The sequence below is a fragment of the Schistocerca americana genome, chromosome 2 (assembly GCF_021461395.2).
Source record: "Schistocerca americana isolate TAMUIC-IGC-003095 chromosome 2, iqSchAmer2.1, whole genome shotgun sequence".
In the NCBI taxonomy this organism is placed as follows: Eukaryota; Metazoa; Arthropoda; class Insecta; order Orthoptera; family Acrididae; genus Schistocerca; species Schistocerca americana.
This window is the reverse complement of record NC_060120.1, coordinates 798,833,091-798,851,950: the sequence shown is the minus strand read 5'-3', so window position 1 is coordinate 798,851,950 and position 18,860 is coordinate 798,833,091. Positions and strand designations below refer to the sequence as shown.

Below are 18,860 nucleotides of genomic sequence, written 5' to 3'. Positions count from 1 at the left end.
CAGGTGGCAGAGGCTGCAGTTGTGCCTATGTAAGTGGAAAACGTGACAGCCATGGCAATCAGTGGTTTCACTCCTGACAATGGTGGGGGAGATAGCCATTGAAAGCTTGAGAATTTTACTTGTATATGAAATATTGAAAATCGAATTTTTGTTGCTCCTGGAAGGCATTAGATAGGCAACCTGCAGCTGGGCTGGGTGTTATGAAATGGATTAGCCATTTTGTAATGTAGATATTTTCTTTTGGTGAAATTAGATTTTTTCATTTTGATAACAACCTGATTAGTTTTTTTTAAACAATTTTGTTTTATTAATAATGGCTTGGTGGCCCAGTGGTAATGCAGCAGACTACATATACAAATGAGTCGTGTTCAATCCCTAGCCAATCCTAGGTCTTTTATCTGTCACTTATCACTTCTTACACCTCTGGAAATATTAGTTGGCGTGAAAAATGCTGAGCTGTATCATGTTTCAGAATCCACACTAAACTTTAGGTCCCCCCTATAACTGACTGGGTAAGTCAGTTTAAAGGTCACAGGAAGGGTACAGCACACAACCTTCAAAATGACTCTGCCTGGTAAAGCTTCAAAACAATCTTTGGAATCTGATCTGCTATACCTTACATTTAATAAAGTTTCATGAGTTTAATGCATTTGCATGCCTTTTCAGTACTGTTGCTCTTATTGGTACATACAGATTTACCTAGACCTCAAAAATATAGTATAGCAGCATGTAATTATTATATTATAAAATACATTAGTAGAGAAATAATTTTTATAGCTCCTTGTTACTCATAAATTATGTAAGTCATGTGGTATAAGTTTTCAGTGGAATGAAGTTTGGCTAGGGGTCGTGCAAGCATGGGCTTATATTAGTGTTCCCTTTATTGAACTATAAGGGTTGTACAAAAAGAAACGAGCTGGAGGCATAATTACAGAAACCAGTACCTGTATGTTAGAAGTATTGACCCTGGCTGTTGAGACACTTGTCCCATTGTGACACAAGGCAGTGAATCGCTGTCTCATAAAATTCTTGGGGTTGTGATGTTAACCAGTTCCGCACGTACAGCTGGACGTCATTGTCCGAGGTGAATCGTTTGCCACTCAGATCCTTTTTAAGGGGACCAAAAATGGTGGAATCACAGGGAGAAAGGTCTGGACTGTATGGAGGGTGGCCAAAACCTTCCATTTGAATCTCTGCAGGAGTGCTGCAACTGTGTTGGCCGTATGAGGCTTTTCATTGTCGTGGAGCAGAATGACCCCATGGGTGAGATTGCCTGGTCCTTTTGATTTGATCGGTTGGCGAAGGGCGGTCAAGGTTAATGAGTAATGCTAAGCATTCACTGTTGTCCCATGCTGCAGGAAGTGAATTTTGAAGGGGGTCATCTTGATCAAAGAAGAACATCAGCATAGGGGCAAACTATTCACCGTGGACGACGACGTCCTGCTGTATGTGCAGAATGGTTAACATCGCAGGCTTGGGAATTTTATGAGACAATCATTCACTGTCTTGTGCAACAGTGGGACAAGTGTCTCAACAGCAAGTACTGGTTTCTGTAATTATGCCTCAAGCTGCTTTTTATTTATTTATTTATTTTTTAAATTTTTTTTAATTTTTTTTTTTTTTTTACATACATCCCTTATATATATTACAATACCAGAGCACAAAAGAACAATAATTTCAAAATCTGATGATAAAAGAGATGAAACAATATGCCACCCAAAAAGAAATACAATAAGCTTATTCCCAATGAGCAACAATAATACACAACAGAACTTATCCTGGAATACATCCATTCATTATTTAAATAATATGACTTAACTTTGGTCCAGAATGACTGTACAAGAGGGCTCTAAAATAACGTTGTTCTGTTCAAGATTAACTTAACAAGCAAGCACCAAACAAAAGAACAAAACAGATTCCACTCTTTAATAACTTAACAAGGGTGAAATAAAATAAACTAGGAGAAGTAACTAGCTCACTACAATTATCTACAATCTGCTACTACCAACATCTAGCCCTACATACAACCGAACGGAACTACAACTACTGTATCAACCACAAGAAAAAGCATATAAGGAAACATCCAATAATGGGAAATGCAGATAAGCAAAAACTACAATAACATATTGCTAGTACATTGTCACTTAACAACAGCCACACTGCATTTACAATTACATCATCAAAAATGTAACATTCTTTAATATTACCAAATAAGCAGTAACCAGTTGCAAAATCATGTTTCCTTTATTTACTTTTGCAAATCGATTTCAACTGATTAACAGCCATCATCAGTGCTACAAATACAAGAATAAAAATAAAAATAATTAATAACAGTGACCAAATGAATAAATGTACATAAAGCAACATAAAACCAATTAAATGTATAAAGATGCATTAAACTATTTAAAATGCACATACAAATTTACCTTTCAGTGAAAATGTGCCCTGATTAATAACACTGTCTTAAGCAGAGGTCAAACATAAAGTGATACATTGAGAATTGACTATGACAACAAGAAACCATAAGGGGGGCGCTGCAAAGCAAACCCATCCTCTACGCAAAAAGATACAGCTAAAATAAAAATGAGAAGAAGAAATGACATACAAAGTGAGGTAAAATATAATGATAAAATACTGAAATATTTACAAAAATGGATATATAACCACATAGTACAGTTATATACACCAAGAAGTGATTGTACAAATTAGTAAAAAAGGAACAAACACAGATGAGAAGCACACCTAGAAAAATTTTTAAAAATGTATTTAAAAATTTTAAAATTATTTATCATATTATCAAAGAGCAAAAGTTAATCATAATGCCAAAATATAAAACAGTGTTGGCATCCATCTAGCGTACATTTAATGATATTCAGGAAGATCGTGGGTTCCCCCCCCCCCCCCCCCCTCCCCCCGGCAGATGGCGCCACATTGCTGAATGAACATGTAAATTGAACTAAGTTGAGATAAAAAATTACGGCCATGAGTGAAACAATTGTATTAAAGAAACAAGACTAAATGCAGAAATAAAGTGCTAGCTAGCACACTTCATACATGGGAAAATTACACAGGCTCGATAGGACGAATTGAAAACTCGTAGGGGCTCTTACAGTGTGCTCGCATATCATGAGACATAACTCCAAACCATATCCCCTCTCTCCCCCGAGTCCTTTTGTATACCCCTCCTCTGCCTTTCCCCACTCCCTGTCGCGTCTGCCCAGCACCTGCCACCCTCTTATGGGTCCTCGTCCTCCTGTGTTAATTTTCCCATGTATGAAGTGTGCTAGCACTTTATTTCTGCATTTGGTCTTGTTTCTTTAATATGTTTGTTTCATTCATGTCTGTAATTTTCTTATCTCAACTTAGTTTACTTTACATGTGTATCCAGCAATGTGGCGCCATCTGCCGGAGGAAAAAAAAAAAAAAAAAAAAAAAAAAAAAAAAAAAAAAAAAAAAAAAAAAAAAAAAAATCCGATCTTCCTGAATATCATTAAATGTATGCTAGATGGATACCAACACCGTTTTACGTTTTGGCATTGTGATTAACATTTGCTCTTTGATAATATGATGAATTATTTTAAAACTTTTAAAAATTTTTTCTATGGTGTGCCTTTCACCTACGTTTGTTGCTTTTTCACTAATTTGTACAATCGCTTCTTGGCATATATAACTGTACTATGTGGTTGACAAAATCTTTGTCAATATATCCATTTTTGTAAATATTTCAGTATTTTACCTCACTTTGTATATCATTTGTTCTTTTCATTTTTATTTTAGCTGTATCTTTTCGCATAGAGGATGGGTCTGCTTTGCAGCGCCCCCCTTATGGTTTCTCGTTGTCATAGTCAATTCTCAATGTATCACTTTATGTTTGACCTCTGCTTAAGACAGTGTTATTACTCAGGGCACATTTTCATTGAAAGGTAAATTTCTATCTGCATTTTAAATAGTTTAATGCATCTATTCCATTTAATTGGTTTTATGTTGCTTTGTGTACATTTATTCATTTGGTCACTGTTATTAATTATTTTTATTTTTATTTTTGTATTTGTAGCACCAATGATGGCTGTTAATGAGTTGAAATCGATTTGCAAAAGTAAATAAAGGAAACATGATTTTGCAACTGGTTGCTGCTTATTTGGTAATTTTATGGTTTACGGTCACTGCACAACTTGGGAACCACATGGAGCCCACCATTCAGTAACATTATTTGTCACCATGGCCATACTATACAAAACACTTGATAGTGCCAACTTCACCTATCCTGTTGCACACCACCGCACTGTAATCTATTTGGCCAAACACTGACAGCTATCCATGTTTCCCATAGCAAAGAGGCCTCGCAAAAGCTTGTGTCACTTTGTGCCCTGCACTGTCTTGCTGTAACCAACTTCTCCGCCATTGGTTATCACTGACTACAAGCTGCTGCAGTCTCCTCCTGGACACCAAATTGAAGATGCCGTCTGCTGCCACAGCATGATGATGTCTGCATTACAGTTGGCCTTTCCCCATGATCAATGTTGCAATACACTGCTCCTGTTTCCGCAGTACTCTTGGCTCCACAATGGTCTCCTCTTCAGGGTTAGTCTTGATTGTTGGCTGCCATGTAATATCAGCCCACTATTCCATGCCTCACGTGTGTGACTGCAACCAATGCCTTGGCCAATCATGCCAATGGTAAGCAAGTCTGACTAGCATCTCAACAAGGCACTGACACCACTCCATAACTAGTCCACCATTGATGCACAATGCCCTATGGCACTGTCTCAAGATGATTCCTTACTGTTGACTTAAGCTTCTTACTGAAATCTGCATTGCACAATGACTCTGTGGACCAGATTCCCTGAACAAAACAAGTGTGACAAGTGCCCCATACAAGGACCAGACACTACCCCAAAATGTGTCAGCTGCTGTCCATAATGGCCTCAGGTACTGTAGCAAGTCAATGCCACTGTTTACTGACTGTGCTATAGAGTGCACCTCTGCTGTGTCATGCAGCCAGAACATGCTTCAAGTCAGTGCTCCCTCTGTGAACTCGCTTCCGCACATGCCCTCTGGGGTGAGACTTGTGTGCCTAAACCATGCATGACCAGCAGAGAGGGCGAGAAATGTTGTCATGCAATTTCATGGCACAGACCAGCCCTTCAAACCAGCTGCCACACCTACCAAAAAAGAGGGAATGACAACCACCCAACTACAATTAAAAACAAGTATTACAAACACTATAAGAACAGCAACCAGTGTAATGAGGCACTATTTAAAACCAAGAAAATGATAATAATATAATGGAAGGAAACATTCCACGTGGGAAAAATTATATATAAAAACAAAGATGAGGTGACTTACCGAACAAAAGCGCTGGCAGGTCGATAGATACACAAACAAACACAAACATACACACAAAATTCAAGCTTTCGCAACAAACTGTTGCCTCATCAGGAAAGAGGGAAGGAGAGGGGAAGACGAAAGGAAGTGGGTTTTAAGGGAGAGGGTAAGGAGTCATTCCAATTCCGGGAGCGGAAAGACTTACCTTAGGGGGAAAAAGGACAGATATACACTAGCACACACGCACATATCCATCCACACATACAGACACAAGCAGACATATTTAAAGACAAAGAGTTTGGGCAGAGATGTCAGTCGAGGCAGAAGTGTAGAGGCAAAGAAGTTGTTGAAAGACAGGTGAGGTATGAGTGGCGGCAACTTGAAATTAGCGGAGATTGAGGCCTGGCGGATGACGAGAAGAGAGGATATACTGAAGGGCAAGTTCCCATCTCCGGAGTTCGGATAGGTTGGTGTTGGTGGGAAGTATCCAGATAACCCGGACGGTGTAACACTGTGCCAAGATGTGCTGGCTGTGCACCAAGGCATGTTTAGCCACAGGGTGATCCTCATTGCCAACAAACACTGTCTGCCTGTGTCCATTCATGCGAATGGACAGTTTGTTGCTGGTCATTCCCACATAGAATGCATCACAGTGTAGGCAGGTCAGTTGGTAAATCACGTGGGTGCTTTCACACGTGGCTCTGCCTCTGATCGTGTACACCTTCCGGGTTACAGGACTGGAGTAGGTGGTGGTGGGAGGGTGCATGGGACAGGTTTTGCATCGGGGGCGGTTACAAGGATAGGAGCCAGAGGGTAGGGAAGGTGGTTTGGGGATTTCATAGGGATGAACTAACAGGTTACGAAGGTTAGGTGGACGGCAGAAAGACACTCTTGGTGGAGTGGGGAGGATTTCATGAAGGATGGATCTCATTTCAGGGCAGGATTTGAGGAAGTCGTATCCCTGCTGGAGAGCCACATTCAGAGTCTGGTCCAGTCCCGGAAAGTATCCTGTCACAAGTGGGGCACTTTTGTGGTTCTTCTGTGGGGGATTCTGGGTTCGAGGGGACGAGGAAGTGGCTCTGGTTATTTGCTTCTGTACCAGGTCGGGAGGGTAGTTGCGGGATGCGAAAGCTGTTTTCAGGTTGTTGGTGTAATGATTCAGGGATTCCGGACTGGAGCAGATTCGTTTGCCACGAAGACCTAGGCTGTAGGGAAGGGACCGTTTGATGTGGAATGGGTGGCAGCTGTCATAATGGAGGTACTGTTGCTTGTTGGTGGGTTTGATGTGGACGGACGTGTGAAGTTGGCCATTGGACAGGTGGAGGTCAACGTCAAGTAAAGTGGCATGGGATTTGGAGTAGGACCAGGTGAAACTGATGGAACCAAAGGAGTTGAGGTTGGAGAGGAAATTCTCGAGTTCTTCTTCACTGTGAGTCCAGATCATGAAGATGTCATCAATAAATCTGTACCAAACTTTGGGTTGGCAGACTTGGGTAACCAAGAAGGCTTCCTCTAAGCGACCCATGAATAGGTTGGCGTACGAGGGGGCCATCCTGGTGCCCATGGCTGTTCCCTTTAATTGTTGGTATGTCTGGCCCTCAAAAGTGAAGAAGTTGTGGGTCAGGATGATGCTGGCTAAGGTGATGAGGAAAGAGGTTTTAGGTAGGGTGGCAGGTGATCAGCGTGAAAGGAAATGCTCCATCGCAGCGAGGCCCTGGACGTGCGGAATATTTGTGTATAAGGACGTGGCATCAATGGTTACAAGGATGGTTTCCGGGGGTAACAGATTGGGTAAGGATTCCAGGCGTTCAAGGAAGTGGTTGGTGTCCTTGATGAAGGATGGGAGACTGCATGTAATGGGTTGAAGGTGTTGATCTACGTAGGCAGAGAGACGTTCTGTGGGGGCTTGGTAACCAGCTACAATGGGGCGGCCGGGATGATTGGGTTTGTGGATTTTAGGAAGAAGGTAGAAGGTAGGGGTGCGGGGTGTCGGTGGGGTCAGGAGGTTGATGGAGTCAGGTGAAAGGTTTTGCAGGGGGCCTAAGGTTCTGAGGATTCCTTGAAGCTCCGCCTGGACATCGGGAATGGGGTTACCTTGGCAAACTTTGTATGTGGTGTTGTCTGAAAGCTGACGCAGTCCCTCAGCCACATACTCCCGACGATCAAGTACCACGGTCGTGGAACCCTTGTCCGCCGGAAGAATGACGATGGATCGGTCAGCCTTCAGATCACGGATAGCCTGGGCTTCAGCAGTGGTGATGTTGGGTGTAGGATTAAGGTTTTTTAAGAAGGATTGAGATGCAAGGCTGGAAGTCAGAAATTCCTGGAAGGTTTGGAGAGGGTGATTTTGAGGAAGAGGAGGTGGGTCCCGCTGTGACGGAGGACGGAACTGTTCCAGGCAGGGTTCAATTTGGATGGTGTCTTGAGGAGTCGGATCATTAGGAGTAGGATTAGGATCATTTTTCTTTGTGGCAAAGTGATACTTCCAGCAGAGAGTACGAGTGTAGGACAGTAAATCTTTGACGAGGGCTGTTTGGTTGAATCTGGGAGTGGGGCTGAAGGTGAGGCCTTTGGATAGGACAGAGGTTTCGGATTGGGAGAGAGGTTTGGAGGAAAGGTTAACTACTGAATTAGGGTGTTGTGGTTCCAGATTGTGTTGATCGGAATTTTGAGGTTTTGGAGGGAGTGGAGCTGGAAGTGGGAGATTGAGTAGATGGGAGAGACTGGGTTTGTGTGCAGTGAGAGGAGGTTGAGATTTGCTGGAAAGGTTGTGAAGGGTGAGTGAGTTGCCTTTCCGGAGGTGGGAAACCAGGAGATTGGATAGTTTTTTGAGGTGGAGGGTGGCATGCTGTTCTAATTTACGGTTGGCCTGTAGGAGGATGCTCTGAACAGCCGGTGTGGATGTGGGAGAGGAAAGATTAAGGACTTTTATTAAGGATAGGAGTTGACGGGTGTGTTCATTGGCTGAGTTGATGTGTAGGTGAAGGATTAGGTGGGTGAGGGCAATGGATTGTTCAGTTTGGAACTGGTATAGGGACTGATGGAAGGAAGGGTTGCAGCCAGAGATGGGAACTTTGAGTGTGAGGCCTTTGGGGGTAATGCCAAATGTCAGACAAGCCTGAGAAAATAAAATATGCGAGCGTAATCTGGCTAGGGCGAAGGCATGTTTGCGGAGGGAATGTAAATAAAACTTAATGGGGTCATTGTGGGGGTGTTGTGAGGGTGACATGGTATTAGAAGGTGGAAAGTGTAACATGAGGTGAAATGAAAATGAAAATAAAAATATATGGGGAGAGATAAAGGTGAACCGGAAAGAAACTGGAGATCTGGAATGAAAAAAGGCGAAAAGGTGTTGGTTACAGATGGGCTATGTTGGACTTGGGTTGGTAGACAACGATGTGCATAAAGGTTAGGTGGTTGTGTTGCCACCAAAACACGTTAAAGGACGGAGAAATTCGGGAAAATTTCGAAAAAACTGCGTGTAGTATATTAAATGGAGTGGTATTGTGGTGGCAGATTATGAAAATGAGGCTAACAATTGTCTGACGAAGAAATAATGGCGTTAAAACCTGTGGGAAGCGGCTAAAAATGATCAGTGATGTGGGAAAAACGGAAATGGAAATAAAGCGAAAGTTATTAGAACTGGCCGAAATGGTTGTTTAAAAGGTGAAAGGAGCTGTTTGTGAACTAGAAACGGTGGATATTATAGCGGCGGTAGTGCTGAAAGCGGCAAAAAAAATATTTTTTTTTGGTTATGGTTTGGAAGTGGGTTACGTATTATTGAGTATATATAAAGGCGGGATAAAATAGTATAGCAGATTACGGTAAAAAGGAGAAGGTGAAAACAGACACAAGCAGACATATTTAAAGACTATGACTAAATATGTCTGCTTGTGTCTGTATGTGTGGATGGATATGTGCGTGTGTGCGAGTGTATACCTGTCCTTTTTTCCCCCTAAGGTAAGTCTTTCCGCTCCCGGGATTGGAATGACTCCTTACCCTCTCCCTTAAAACCCATTTCCTTTCGTCTTCCCCTCTCCTTCCCTCTTTCCTGATGAGGCAACAGTTTGTTGCGAAAGCTTGAATTTTGTGTGTATGTTTGTGTTTGTTTGTGTGTCTATCGACCTGCCAGCGCTTTTGTTCGGTAAGTCACCTCATCTTTGTATTTTTACACACACACACACACACACACACACACACACATATATATATATATATATATATATATATATATATATATATATATATATATATATATATATATACACGCAAAAACAATTAACTATTTTATCTAATTTCCCTCTATGTGCCCTACTAGATCAGCCAACATGTTGGGTCCAGTGATAGTTTGTTGCCTCCAGGTATCATGGCAACAGATATGAGTTGATTTCTCATATTTCACTTATTCTTTCAGTCTTGAAAAGTATGCTGTGGCCACTTCCCTTCACTCTTTCACTACTGGATCAAGTGACTGTAGTGCTACTGGGGTTCTCTCTTGTCACCTAGCACTCCATACAGGCCTTGCTTGTCTCTGCCGTGGGGTCTGTCAGCTATAGTTATGCCTTGCCTTTTCTGAGACAGCATCAGCTATAAAGTTTAAGGTGTTAGAGTCCCCTTTTATTCTAATTATGTCATAAGCAACTTAATCTCATAATGCCTGTCTAGCAGCCCTTGCTATGTCTTCAACTAGGGGACATTACCATAGAATATGTTATGGTGTGCCGAGTTCATGTGTCATAACTGGTCATTGTGCTCTTACCAGGTCTATCAAGGTATGTAGAATTTCGGTCCATGCACAGAAAGATAGTGAACTAGTCTCATATTTGGCTTACAATGCATTATATATAGCATTACATTTACATCAGAATTAAACTGAAACCTTCTCCTCCCTGTGTCAGAAGAATTCCATCTCTGCTGTCACTCTGAAAGTATTAAATTCTATGTTACAAACAGTTTTGTAGCCAATTCCTCAAAAATTTCGTATATTTTTTTCATATTGCTTAAGAAAAAGCAGATAAGCAAAGACACAATATGAGAAAATACAGATGAACAAAAGACACAATCATTATTGTAGTTCACTGTCATCAAACAAGGGCCTCACCATATTTACAATTTCACAACAAAAAATGTTACACTCTATGCCACTATGACCATGCCATGTAAAATTATTAACAGTTTTTGGCATAATCAAATTCATCATGGACTTGCTGTGCTTTCATACAACAACAAAGTCAATGAAGTGAACTGCACCTATCCTGACACACACTGCAACACCGTAATATAGTTGTCCAAACTCTGACGACTATTCCAGCTTCCCAATCACAAATGTGTCCTGACTATGAGCTGCTGTCTTCTTGTGGACACCAATACAAAGGCACAACCTGCTAGCCCAGCTTGATGATGTCTGCATCAATCTGGCTGTGTCCTGTGCTGACCATTGCATATGCTGCTGCTGTTTTCATGCAGCATGTGGTCCTATGGCATTCTTCCTTCCAGAGTCTGTCTTCCTTGATGTCTGCCCTTACTGCCATCGCACTCTGCCATGCCCCCTGGGGATGACTGTGAGTGGGTAGTAGCAGTCAACAATAATGTTGTTTTCTTAGTGACATCGAGTGACACCACTACAAACTTCTTTCTATATTATATTCTCTTTCAGATAATGGAAACTTGGATTTAAATGTTTGAATTGTATTTCTAATTTTATATTGTCTTTGTGTACATATGGAAAGTTGCACTAATTATATTTCGTTTCTCCAACAGCTGCTCAGTATCTGTAGATTTAAAAAACACTCACTTAAAGCATACTTTGTGCATGAAAAATATTAAAAAGTAGAAATTCACTGAAACCGGCAAACAAGAATCTGGAGTGCTATAAAAAGGAAACATTCTATCACTAATAAAAATTGAGGTCCATTTTCTGGGATCAGAAGGATACTTGCTTCAAGTTGCACTAGCCACTAAATTCAATTATTTATTCTTAAGACTGATAGAAAAAAGTGGTTATGCAGAATTAACAGCAGATGTAGAGATCAGATTTTAAAATACAAAACATTTCTAGAAGCAGATGTAGGCTGTGGCCATAGTTTATTAGTTATGAAATGTAGATTACAGCTGAAGAAATTGTCGAAAGGCTGGAAATTAAGATTATGGATGGATGGATGGGACCTGGATAAGTTGAAACAACCAATGAGAAATGTAAAGCTGCAAAAGCATCCTGGCTGCAGAAAAGATAGATGCCATGTGTAGTGAAATTAAATAAACCTTTGGATAAAGAGTAGCTGCTATATTAACTTCAATTGCCCAAATGACAAGTGTCGAGTAATTCATGTTTAGGCACCTGAAGCAAATGCTGTGGCACTTCTGGTGCCTACGCCTGTGTGTGAAATCTCTGATAGCCTTTGGGTATGCTTTACCTCATTAGTCTGCATTCATTTGAGTGTGAATGGCAAAAAGAGGCAGAGTTGAAAACTTCTGGCTGGAAGCAAAAGTGGGTAGTAGATATAAAGCTGTCTCTTAAACCTTAAAAATGGTTTGAGGTATTGACCATTGCAATGAAAGTACATGTAAGCCAGTGGAGGACTCATTTTCTGTTATGACTGGGCCAGTCTTCCTGAAAGGCTGGGACAAGCTGAGGTAGTGTTTTGCTGCATTTCTCCCAGAACGGATCACAATCCTCTGATTTTGGGCCAAGTGGAAATTGCAAGCCAGAGGCTCAGATGATTCTGTTACGATCTTTCGTGGCTGTGAATTTTTTGACTTCTGCTGTCGGGTGGAGAATTTTAGAACTCCTCTTACTACATGGTTCATATACTACACACAGAAAGTGGCTACTAGGGTAGCAGACAACTTGGGGCTTGCATATGTGTTTGTTTTAGGATGGAGTATTCCATCCACATTCTCAATAAATAACATTCTGATTTCAGAGAGGAAAAAGATCTTCTGCATTAATTACAGAGGATAGCATTAGTCATGTCATATCAAAAGAAGGAATTGTTAATGAGTACTGGTTAACTACAGTAACATCCATGGGAAAGCCACAGAACTTGTCTCACTTGTAAATGGTAATAATGCCCACATTGTACAAAGGACAGGGAGTTGACAGCAACCAGATGTTGATATAAAAAAAAATTCTCAATTCTGATTGGAATGTATATCACAAAGATCTTCTTGATGCCAGTAGTGATGGTACAGATCTGAAGATGCTCATTATAGACCGAAACCAGTAGTCTGATGACAAAAAATTTGTGACCACAGACATAAAGTAAAGGAAATTTATAAAAAGAGTTGCATTACCTCCTTGTTTCTATCTGTAACTGACTAGTATCAAAACTTAATTTCTGTTTATATTCCAAAGAAAAGGGCCATGCATCTGTGAATGTTCTCACAAATATTAGTAGGTGAGCAGTATCCTTTGTCTTAAACCCCACATAAAAGTTAGCCATAAGGCTACTCTATCTCATTTGAAATACATCCCGTCTATCTCTGGTATTACAAGTAGGTTCTCTGTCAGCTTTTTCTACATCGCTGGATAGTTCTTCATCCCCTGGTACACCTTTTACCAGATACTGCAAAAAGTCTCAATTTTCTTCACTTTTTAGTTCACTGATTATTTTGTCTTTGCCTTGACCAGCAGTTTTAGAGATTAGAGTTCATTTTTATCAATTCCTGTTTTGTCTTCAAAAACTGAAAAGCACTTGTCCTGCTTCTTTTTTAACTGTTACATTATTTTCTCAACAGTTTCATTAAATTATTACATTACTTTTGCAACAGATTCAATAAATTCTCTTCTAAAAACATCTCTGTTGTTGTAGATTTCTTCTCAGAAATTGTCGTTATTATGAGTAATGTATTAAGAGAACTGAACTTTGAATTTAGTTAGATATTCTGTTCTTTGTTTGCTATCTCTCTGTAACTGATCCTTTTGTTCCTGACATTCACAAGTACAGAAACTGAGCTCATCAGTTTAGTTCAAGTCCAAACTGCACTTCCATTTGACAAGAGATTTTAATTTCACTTTTTAACTCCTTACTGGTGTTTTTTTATTATTGATTATCATTTTTAATTCCCTTCATAGCTCTTTATTATCATATTTTATTTCTTCATCATTCATATTATTTTCACATTCATATTTGATTAATAGTTTTAATTACATTTATCTACGGAACCAGGATTATTATTATTATTGTTATTATTGGTTTGTTTTTCCCTTATTCTGTCAACTACAACAGTTAACAATGTACATTAACATCAGGGAGGTATCACTCTTGTGGTATTCACAATACCATTTTGATGAAGTTTCGCCATGTGTTTCTGAACTGGGGCAATAAATAGAATTCCTGTGAATGTGAAGATTTCTCAATATCCACTAAAAATGGAATGTCTCACTCTTGTACCAATGATTTGGTTTTATTTTCTTGCACAATTCTCTCCTGCTTCCTTTATCATTTCATCTCATGGTCATCACAATGTGGTGTACTTTGCAGTTTATGCTCTGGTTGTAAGTCAGATTGTATTTTAATTGCATCAGACTTCACATGAGTTCAAATATATTCCGTTTCTTTTTTATAGCAAAAATGTAAAATAAATTGTAAAAGTATTTTTTTTCATTTCATGTTTAAAGTATTTTTTCATAAACAGCAGATTCATGTTCTTCACTTTAGGAAGGTATTTTTAATTATCAAGTCACAGATGACTATACTTAATTGTGGTATGATGAGTTTGAATTAATATTGCCGAAAACAGTATGTGCTTAAATACATGGTCCAGTCGCATTAAAATGCCACTGCCTATGTTTAACATCAATGTGCAATAACTACTCACAAACAATAAGTGGTAGCACTAGCAGTGGAGAACACATAAAGTATGACAGTGGGATGTGGAAAATAGTGCAGTCATTGTCGTAATGCGAATATGGAGCAATTTATCTGACATCCAAAGGGGCCTGACCCATTTGCTTATGAGCCTAGGGTGAACCCATTTCTGAAACAGCTAAATTTGTAAACTAATTGCATGCTTCTGTGGAAAAAGTATACCGTGCAAGGAAAAATGTTGCTATCCAAAACCAGTGCCGAGGCAACCGTGGTGCACCACACACCATAGGTGACAGGAGTGAATGATGGCTGCAGAGATGTGCAACTGTTGAGCAGCTGACCACCCAGGTGACCAAGGAGCTACCAATAGTGTTCCCCAATAATTGTTCATCAAAAATCTCCCTATGGGCCTCCACAGCAGATGCCTGGTACATGCACCCATGCTGACTTCTGTTCATTGGTAATGAAGTCTAGAATTTTCACACCAGCATCACAACTAGACATCCACTTAGTGATGACGGATGACCATTGCTGTCTATGAGATGAAAGATCTGAAAGCAATTACCTTCAACAATAATGAGAAGGGTTCAGGGCAGAGGAAGGAGTGTTATGGCCTGTAGAATGTTTTTGTGGTGTTCCATGGGTGATCTCATCAGTCTGGAAGGCACAATAGGTCAACACAAGTATGCTTCTATCCTTGGGGACCATGCCCACCCCTAGATGCAGTTTGTTTTTCCTGGGCACAGTGGTATCTACCAACAGCACAGTGCAACATGTTACTCAGCTTGCAGTGTGCACGCATGGTTCAAAGAACATCAGGATGAGTTTACTATACCCTTCTGGCCACTGAAATCCCTAGATATAAACTCAATTGAGAATCTGTGAGATAAAGTCGATTTGGCTGTTACCACCATGGATCCTCAACCGAGAAATCCAGTGCAGCTAGCCACGGTATTAGAGTTGCTATGGCTCCACATCCCTGTCGGTACCTTCCAGACCACAATGACTCTCTTCCCACATATCTCCATGCTGCTGAAGATGTCATTCAGGATTTTGACATATGGTCACATTAATGTGACTGGACGGTGTACATTTATTTGTTCTCTCACTTTGATTATTTTTCAAATAATTTGATGCTCAGGATGTAAAATAATGAACATATTTTAAATAAGTAACACATTTACTGTATGCATGATACAGTACATCTGTTGACTATTTTCTGACTGTCTACAAGACAGATATCATCATCTTTGTACTGTGCCCATCATCAGTAGGATAACAATGCTATCTGGTCATTTACAGTGACACATAGCTCAATTACAATGTTTCTTTTATGTAATCATTACAGCAAAGCGCAGTCGCACTTCAAAAAGATAGATCTCATTCCCTTGCAGTTGTTGGTTGCTGTCTAAAACATTACAGTGATCAGAAATACAAAATTCTACCTCACATGAAGCCATGTGTCACTTACCTCACAAATTTTCTACCTCTTTTAGCACAGCATATAATGCAGTGGATACTAGCATCATTGTCATCCTTTTGTATTGTCTTCATTTTCCTGAATTTTGCTTTGTGTATCGCTGACATAGTTTGCAATGTTAGTTTTAATATCCAAAACAGACAACATGATAAATTCAGTACTATTTAGTAATGAAGCCAGGCTGGCTTGGCATCAGGGTAGGTTGTCAGTGCCAGATGAATACCTTCAATTTGAATTGATTCACCTAGTCCCAATCAGCCACTGCACCCAGTGTCCTCAAGGAGTTTGGGAGTAATACATAACACCTCAGAAGTTGATTGGTTAGAAACTTATGATATATGGATGTATTTTATACAGGACCATAATTTTATATAATTTTCTGAAAGATTTGTGAGAAGGTTTGTATATGGAATATAACTCTGGGCTTTAACTATTGTTATAGAAGCACATGTTACTTTTTTTATTTCTTGATCTCTCCTTATTTTCTTTTCTCATCCTTGTATTCCAACAATGAGAAAAGTAGATAGATATATGCAGCTGGTGAAAAAGAATATCTTAAGGCAGTGTCATTTCTCAGACATGCAAAATGCTCTTTTATATTACATGAAAATAATGTAAATTAGTGGCGTTATTTTTTAGGTGGTTGCAAAACAATGGTTGGTGTCAGTTTTTTTCTGCCTGGAGTATCAAAACCATGCCTGTTTTCCTGAATTACACTCTCCCAATATGCAATTTTTTTTTTTAAAATACCATTTATGAACAGTAGTAACAGATAATGAACAGTATTGCTGTCTAACTAATGACATTTATGTAAGACATTTGTTTGACTCTGATATATAATTTCCTTTGCAGATGGAATGAACTCTCCCATAACTCATGCAACAAATCCAGTTCATCCATTAATCTCTCTTAATGCTGATTTTATATGTTTGTGCCATTTAGATCACTTAGTTTATTATCACTAACAGCTTAAATTATATAACATGCTCCAGATGTTCACCACTAAGCTTGTATTCAGATAGTTGTTGTTGTTGTTGTGGTCTTCAGTCCTGAGACTAGTTTGATGCAGCTCTCCATGCTACTCTATCCTGTGCAAGCTTCTTCATCCCCCAGTACCTACTGCAATCTACATCCTTCTGAATCTGCTTAGTGTATTCATCTCTTGGTCTCCCTCTACGATTTTTACCCTCCACGCTGCCCTCCAATACTAAATTGGTGATCCCTTCATGCCTCAGAACATGTCCTACCAACCGATCCCGTCTTCTGGTCAAGTTATGCCACAAACTTCTCTTCTCCCCAATCCTATTCAATACTTCCTCATTAGTTATGTGATCTACCCATCTAATCTTCAGCATTCTTCTGTAGCACCACATTTCGAAAGCTTCTATTCTCTTCTTGTCCAAACTATTTATCGTCCATGTTTCACTTCCAAACATGGCTACACTCCATACAAATACTTTCAGAAATGACTTCCTGACACTTAAATCTATACTCAATGTTAACAAATTTCTCTTCTTCAGAAAAGCTTTCCTTCCCGTTGCCAGTCTACATTTTATATCCTCTCTACTTCGACCATCATCAGTTATTTTGCTCCCCAAATAGCAAAACTCCTTTACTACTTTAAGTGTCTCATTTCCTAATCTAATTCCCTCAGCATCACCTGACTTAATTCGACTACATTCCATTATCCTCGTTTTGCTTTTGTTGATGTTCATCTTATATCCTCCTTTCAAGACACTGTCCATTCCATTCTACTGCTCTTCCAAGTCCTTTGCTGTCTCTGACAGAATTACAATGTCATCGGTGAACCTCAAAGTTTTTATTTCTTCTCCATGGATTTTAATACCTACTCCAACTTTTTCTTTTGTTACCTTTACTGCTTGCTCAATATACAGATTGAACAACATCGGGGATAGGCTACAACCCTGTCTTACTCCCTTCCCAACCACTGCTTCCCTTTCATGTCCCTCGACTCTTATAACTGCCATCTGGTTTCTGTACAAATTGTAAATAGCCTTTCGCTCCCTGTATTTTACCCCTGCCACCTTTAGAATTTGAAAGAGAGTATTCCAGTCAACATTGTCAAAAGCTTTCTCTAAGTCTACAAATGCTAGAAATGTAGATTTGCCTTTCCTTAATCTTTCTTCTAAGATAAGTCGTAAGGTCAGTATTGCCTCACGTGTTCCAGTATTTCTACGGAATCCAAACTGCTCTTCCCCCGAGGTTGGCTTCTACTAGTTTTTCCATTCGTCTGTAAAGAATTCGTGTTAGTATTTTGCAGCTGTGACTTATTAAACTGATAGTTCGGTAATTTTCACATCTGTCAACACCTGCTTTCTTTGGCATTGGAATTATTATATTCTTCTTGAAGTCTGAGGGTATTTTGCCTGTTTCATACATCTTGCTCACCAGATTTTTAGAGTTTTGTCAGGACTGGCTCTCCCAAGGCCGTCAGTAGTTCCAATGGAATGTTGTCTACTCCGGGGGCTTTGTTTCGACTCAGGTCTTTCAGTGCTCTGTCAAACTCTTCACGCAGTATCGTATCTCCCATTTCATCTTCATCTACATCCTCTTCCATTTCCATAATATTGTCCTCAAGTGCATCACCCTTGTATAAACCCTCTGTATACTCCTTCCACCTTTCTGCTTTCCCTTCTTTGCTTAGAACTGTGTTACCATCTGAGCTCTTGATGCTCATACAAGTGGTTCTCTTATCTCCAAAGGTCTCTTTAATTTTCCTGTAGGCAGTATCTATCTTACCCCTAGTGAGATAAACCTCTACATCCTTACATTTGTCCTCTAGCCATCCCTGCTTAGCCATTTTGCACTTCCTGTCGATCTCATTTTTGAGATGTTTGTATTCCTTTTTGCCTACTTCATTTACTGCATTTTTATATTTTCTCCTTTCATCAATTAAATTCAATATTTCTTCTGTTACCCAAGGATTTCTACTAGCCCTCGTCTTTTTACCTACTTGATCCTCTGCTGCCTTCACTGCTTCATCCCTCAAAGCTACCCATTCTTCTTCTACTGTATTTCTTTCCCCCATTCCTGTCAATTGCTCCCTTATGCTCTCCCTGAAACTCTGTACCACCTCTGGTTCTTTCAGTTTATCCAGGTCCCATCTCCTTAAATTCCCACCTTTTTGCAGTTTCTTCAGTTTTAATCTACAGGTCATAACTAATAGATTGTGGTCAGAGTCCACATCTGCCCCTGGAAATGTCTTACAATTTAAAACCTGGTTC

General features: G+C 39.8%; 1 protein-coding gene across 1 annotated transcript in view; it reads left to right on the top strand.

Moving 5' to 3' along the window:
* LOC124594445 (dynein regulatory complex protein 1) overlaps positions 1-18,860 on the top strand; it is a 326,671-nt gene that overhangs the window by 189,033 nt on the left and 118,778 nt on the right. The window lies entirely within an intron of this gene.